This window comes from Miscanthus floridulus, chromosome 13, assembly GCF_019320115.1.
Source record: "Miscanthus floridulus cultivar M001 chromosome 13, ASM1932011v1, whole genome shotgun sequence".
Classification (NCBI taxonomy): Eukaryota; Viridiplantae; Streptophyta; class Magnoliopsida; order Poales; family Poaceae; genus Miscanthus; species Miscanthus floridulus.
In genome coordinates this window covers 5600369-5607348 of record NC_089592.1, presented here as the reverse complement: position 1 = coordinate 5607348, position 6980 = coordinate 5600369, and the positions used below count along the sequence as shown (strand labels likewise).

Below are 6980 nucleotides of genomic sequence, written 5' to 3'. Positions count from 1 at the left end.
TCTTACATCAAGTCGCTTACGATGTCTCGAGGATCCTCATCAATACCAACCACAAGCCCATGAAGCAAAAGGAGTCGATCGGGTCAAGAAAGATCGTAGCCATGCGTGAGGCGATGGATGGCCTCAAGCCACTCATCGTGCTCCTCTCCAACGACGAGCCCGGTAGCGGTAGGGCCAGTGGCACACATCAGGCGCCCGTGGGGAGGACCATCATGAGCCTTCACGAGGGCCTTCTCCTCCTCGACGAGCACCCGCTTCTCTTCCACATCGTCCTCAAGGTCACTTCCGTGGAGACTCGCCATGCTCCATCTCTTCCTCAAGGGAGGGGAGAAGTGCCGCTAGAATCTACGCTCCGTTGGGAGAGTCATCCACTTGGCGAAGGTTTGCATCTCCCTAGATACCGTGGACCTCGCCGTCCTGCCGCTTCTGGAGGGGAACGGGATGGACCTCGCCGTCGGCCGTCTCCTATGTCGGTACCAGAGGGGCATCCGCCACCATGCCAGGAAGGTCGATGGAAGGCATGGCCTCTTCAACCAGGCCACCTACGACGTCTCGAGGATCCTTATCGACGCCAACGACGACCTTGTGAAGCAACAGGAGCCGATCAGGGAGGGCAAGATCTCCGCCATGCGTGAGGCGATGGAGGACCTCAAGCCGCTCCTTGTGCTCCTCCATGACGAGTAGGCCGGCGGTGGCGGGGCCGGCGGTGCACATCAGTAGTCCCATCGCCGGCGCACATCAGTAGTCCCATCGGCGGTGGGAGGCCGGCCACATCTAGAATACTATCTTTTTCTTAGATGTAGATCTATCTGGTTTGAATATGAGTAATCTAGAGTAGAGTAGAGCAATCTAGAGGAGTAGAGTAAGCAAATCTGGTGGAGTAGAGTAAGCAATGTGGAGGAGTAGTACCATGCAATCTGGAGTAGAACAAATCTAGGTTCAGTAGTAATCTCGTAGAATTGTTATCCATATGTGTCTGTTTGCAGTGTAAGAGCTCTTTGTTCTTCATTACTGCATTCTCTTCTATGTTTTTCAATTGTAACATATGCTACATCCAATAAATAATATCTTTGGGATTATGATACTAATTTCTATTATAATTTATTTTAAAAGTAGATTATAATACTATTACAAAGCTACTTTTGTCTTAGTTGTTTTGGTCATTTCTCCATCCGAGTTAATTTGAATAGTTCAAAAATATTTGAATTGTAGGATTACGATTTTTAATTAATGACGACCACATTCGATTACTAATGTGGGACCATTTTTTAGCGATAGACCGCATGACGATATAAGGTTTTAGTGACAGACCGCATGATGATAAATATACATATCTATACCGACATATAGTGAATTGGTAAACGAGGAAATAGCGATAGAAGATCTATGAGTTATCTTTAGCGATAGATCATTCATCAATAAATATTATTTTTAGCGTCAGATGTTTGATGCTAATGCGGTGTTGTGGTGTAGTGAGAGTGTAGAGAGGAGAGAGCTTGGTGGCTAGGATTTGCGAAATGAGAGTGGGAGGGAGAGAGCCCCTTGCCCTCATGCTCATGTCACCATATATAGGCAACAACAATTTACAAGCGGCCCCTTGGTGGGAGTGGGTTTTACATGCTCTAATAGCACTAGTTGGGCCCCTTCTAGGAGGACTTAGCTCATATTCCATATGGCCCCCCAACAAATAAGAGGCTACGGCATCATGCCATGTTTTATTTTTGAAGTTGTTCAACACTCTTTCCTTATGACTTGAGAAGTGTGTACTCTGTTTATGCATTTATCATTATGTTCTCTCTGTTTGTAAAATTTATTGTTTGGTAGATGTTGACACCCAAAAATGTGCTAACGTGGAAATTGGGCCATGCTATCAAGTTTCTAACATCAAAGGGTGTTGGGAAATATTTGGCGTGACAAACGACAAAGAAACAAGCAAAGAAGAAGGAGGATGGCGACCTGGCTCGACGAAGTCGGCCAGGCCAACTCACCAAGACGCGCGAGACCGGCTCCCCTGCCCCAAGTCGGCTAAGCCGATTGCTCCTATGCCAGCCTGGCCACAGTACCTAGGTGTCGCGGGTTCGGAACCATGTATGGCAAGCATCCGGATTGTTCATCGGAAGTCGATGTGTGGGTCGTCTCTAGTGACTTGGACGCTCAAAATACGCTAGGGACATAGATCGGTTCATCCTAGTTTGGGCTTCTGAGCCCTACGTCTAGCAGTATAGTGTTCTTCATGTTAAGAATGTCTAATCTGGGGTTTACAACAAAAAAATCGAGAGAGTTTGGTAGGGGATTGCGCGGTGCTATCCTAGGGTTCCTGGCTATTGAGTCTACTTGAGTGATCGAGGACCCGATCCCCTTCTAAGGAGCCCATGCCTCCCCTTATATCCTAAGGAGGACATGGGGTACAAGTCAGTTTTGGTTCTAGCCTAAGGATTCTCCACCGGGTGCTTGTAGTTCCTTCGTATTTGTGCCGCCTGGTAATTCCCTGTTGTTTAGGAGGGGCCAACAATGTCGCAACCACTCCCTGACGCTGCTACCATAGTCTGACGTTTGACCGTCAGGGGCTACCTACCATGGTGCGGCCTCACCTGGGGGAGGCTTCTCGAGGCTTCCTTGGCGTGCAAGGTGCCATTGGCCTAGCGCAGAAGACTCGAGGGGAGCACATATTTTCTTTGGGGACCAAACTTTGCTCATTTCAAATGACCCCATTTTGGCTTTTTCTTTGGCTTTTGGTCATTTGAGTGAGTTTTGCCTTTTTTCTTCTTCTTTAATCTATCTCTGTGTGTTGGTGTGGACAATGCACTCATCAAGGGGGAGATTGCAAAACAAAGGTTGATATGTGTCCTTGTGTGTCAATTTATGATTAGTGATTGTCAGGAGATGATCAAGGCTTTGGTTGAGTTTGGAGACTAACCATCGCGTGAGTGCGTGTGCAACATATCTTTTGGGTATGTTGGTGTGTAGGTGTGGATCACAGAGATGGTTGATGGACATAGAGAAGGGCAAGTAGAGACGTGTCGTGCCAATGGACTAGAAGCAGTGAAGGATGGATGTGACGCTTGGACCGAGGGACCAAGATGGCCAAAAGATTGACCGCGGGTGGCTGACACTTGGGTACATCGACGAGCAAGAGTACATGCGGAGGAGTAGACTGTGTTGACCAAGTCAAGACAATGGTTGACCAAGTCAAGTGGAGGCGCAAGAGGACTTGGTGATCGGTCGGTCAAGGACGATGATGACACATGCCAAGATTATAGAGGAGTTGTAGCGGATACACTTCTCCACGCAGTTTGGTGGTTTGGGCCTTGAAACCACCTGCTGACGGTTTTTCGAGTTTGTGCCTCAAAACCCAGTTGGAATTCTAGCGGGAATAGGAGGAGGCACGTGGCATCTATGTGTAAGACCAGACCTTGTTGATCTTGGCAATAAAGCAATCATGTCCTCTGAATATCTTGTCCATGATCTTTCTTGAATCTCGTTTGTTTCGATTGGATTTGGTTTTTCTCTTCCCGGTTCCCCCTCTCTTGAGCTTTTGATGGATTTCAACTTACTGCAGGTTTGAGGGTGATTTGAGTGGATGGATTCGTGCTGGAACCTCTAAGGAACATCTTTACCAAGTGGTTTGGGCAGATTCCTCACGATCACTTAGATCCATCACTTTTACGAAATATTGTGAAAACCCTAACTCTTTTAATGGATTTTTTGATCTGCATTGATTCGTTGACTTCTGGGTGATGATCTTTGGGAAAAAGCTTCTAAGCACCCAAGGGAACCTCTCTGCAAAATTTCAGATTTTATAGAGTACGTTTGAATTTATTTCGAATTTTTCTTGGAGAGATTTTAGCTGAAATCTGCAAAAACCAGCCTAGGCCGGTTTTTCAACTTGCTCCGATTGAGCTCATTTTTTTAGATCTTCTCCTTGGTGTTTTAAGGTCCCCCACCAAGTTCAAGTCTATTCAAATTTGTTTGATTGGTTATTGACGTTTTCTCCTTTTGGCTCAAATCTGAAAATCAGTCTGAGCCAGATTTGGAAACTGGCCTAGGCCAGTTTTTCAACCTTCTCCAATTGAGCTATTTTTGGTGAAGATGTTTTTCACAATATTTTAAGCCTCTCCACAAAATTTCATGTCTTTTGGAGGTCGTTTGGTTAGTGTTTTGTGTTTTGAGCACTTGGTTGGACGGTGTTGGGATAGCGGCCGAAATCGAAAGAAAAATTGGATTAGGCTACCATATTCACCCCCAACTCTAGTCACCTTGCTCGGTCCTTCGTATATACAAAATATAGTCAAGATAAGTCATATACAAAATATGGTCAAGATAAGTTGTATTGGTTGAGAAATCAGCATACACAATACATACATAGCACAAGGGGAATGATACCTCTTTCTTTATTTTTCTTGTAGTATACAATGTACATCTATGATTACAGGCCGGGGCCTCTCCCTATTCTTCTTATAGCCGAAGAAGCTGCTCGATATAAGAGCTCCTTTGACTTCTCCCATTGACTTTGCTCCTATCCTCTGCACGCCTCATGTACCTGGGTGAGCGCATGGTCATTTTTGTGACCACATGATTCGCCCACAAGTTATTTTTCACAACAGAATACATAATGACGTCAAGTAATGTGGCGGGCGCCATGGGGCGGACCCCAAAAGTCTATAGCCTTTGCGTACTTTTCCAGTTCTAGAATATTAATTTTTAATGTACGCTCAATCACACACGGGTATTTAACGTTAGATTTATTTCCAAAAGTATCTTAGTTATCGACTTTGCTTCTATTAGTGCTTGATGTGTCACTAAATTTGGTATTAGTTGTTATATATTCACCCAGGCTCTAGCAATTCTCTAGGTCCGCCACTGGGTGTGCCTATAATACGCTGTGTTGTACCGAATTGAATTGCTTTGCTTCTCTAAACTAAAGTGGAGCAAACCTTTTACTCTAAAGAAATTCCTATCCACAATCACTGGAGACCTCATATTGGATAGATAAATGGTCTATCATTATGTATTAATATAAGTCAAGATATTCACATAAATGGAGTTAGATGTGTGAGCGTAGTGCTATGTAGCGGGGACCATAATGTCCCCGTGTCGCTCTAGCCACACAGATTATTTGCACTATGTTATCTTAATGTATTATGTATATAAATAGAGAACAGAGTTCCTAGTTCTGCAATTGTCCAGTCCAGCACTCTGCCCAGCCCTCCTAAATTAGTACCTTGGCTTTGTTCAGCTCTAATGGTCTGTTGTATTTCTTAGGTATACTCACACGCCGACATAAATAGTGGGCTCTAAGCAAGCTCATGGGCTAATTACAATTTACAACATTAGGCAGCCCAACACTCCCCCATGTGTGAGCTCTTCACTTTGCAGATTCTTGGCATATGTGCAATGTGTAATGCAATATACCATGTGCACTCATGTGGAGGATTACCTAGGGTAGAATATTACCTCCATGTTATGCTGTTTTCCTTTCTCTTATAACTTTATAAGTAACCATTTGGGTTTACAATCCCAATGTTTGACTTTATCCCATGTGTGTGCATGCAGGACATTTTGCACCATATATATTCCCTGTTGCCACTGCGTGATGCTGCCCGTGCTGCTTGCTCGTCTCATGCCTTTCTCTTATAACCTGGGATTGAAGAACTCACCATTGAGCTATGTTATAGAGTTGACATGAAGCATAATGTCCCATGCACACTTTTAACTGATGGTGTCCAAAACTCAATCCGGTATCTTCAACTTTCCTGCTGCGCCTTCCATCCCACACCTGAACTTGGCCCATTCAGAAACCTAAAAATTCTACTCCTGCGTTCTGTGCATATTTTGGATAATGAGTTAGAGTGCATTCTTTCCAACTCCCATGCTTTGGAGAAGTTACTGGTTGCGAGAAGATAACGTGCCTGAAGATACCTTGCATCCTGCTGCAGCTCCATAGCCTGAAGGTTTCTTGTTGCCTGAAGCTGCGAGTGATAAGCAAAGCTCGAAATCTCTCCTGTTTTATCTTTAAAGGAGGGAGTGTAAAAGTCTCACGTGGAGAAACACTGCAAATGAAGAACCTGTGCATGGGCCGTTCCAACCTCGTCTGTTATGCCCGATTTAAATTGTCATCCAGTATGCCAAACCTCAAGACTCTTTCCATCAGCTCACATTATGAGGTATGGATTTCCTAAAACATTATTTTTTGTAGACTAGGGGATGTATATATGAATATAACTGTAGTCATACTTTTTTTTGTATATATAATCTGAAACATCTTTATCTTGCAGAGGGTTAATACACCAATGCTTCGCACCAAATTCCTATTCCTCAAGTGGCTGTCTATTTATCTGAGATTGTCCTCTTGCCCATCCTATGACTATTTTTCTCTGGTTTCTTTCATTGACGCTTCTCCCTCCTTGGAGACTTGGTTGTTGGATGTAAGACTCTGTTCATTCCATCCTGCAAAATATTTAGTAACTGTTGGATCCATTTTCACTCTATTTTATTTATGATGTCTTTTCCACCCCACACAGGTAGCTGAGGAAAGTATGCAGCATGAATCAATTTTCGGAGGCGGCTCCTTGCAGTTGAGGCAGATGCCTGAGCAGCACCATGGCCGCCTTAAGACTGTGAGGTTCAAAGGCTTCAACTCAGCCAAGAGCTTGGTTGAGCTAACGTGTTATATTCTCAGGAACGCAAAGTCACTTGGCCGGCTCACACTGGATACCACTTATGGTGATCCTAAGTGTGATAGCGCAATGTCTGGTGGCAGGTGCACTCCCATGAGTAACGATTTTCTCATGAAAGCGCGTAGAGGCGTCGCGGCAATTAGAACGCACATTGAAGATGAAGTTCCATCTATTGTTAGGCTGACGGTGGTTGAGCACTGTACTCGGTGCCATGCTGATAACTTTTCTGAATAAATATGTTAGATTAGATTTGGATGCAGCTTGCTTGCTTTCTTGGATTGGATTGCAAGGCCTGTTCAATGT

The 6980-nt window shown here is 44.5% G+C and overlaps 1 pseudogene; it reads left to right on the top strand.

Annotated features, from left to right (window-relative positions):
* The first annotated feature begins 5637 nt into the window (after positions 1-5637).
* LOC136499324 (uncharacterized) lies at positions 5638-6778 on the top strand (annotated as a pseudogene).
* Positions 6779-6980: the final 202 nt, after the last annotated feature.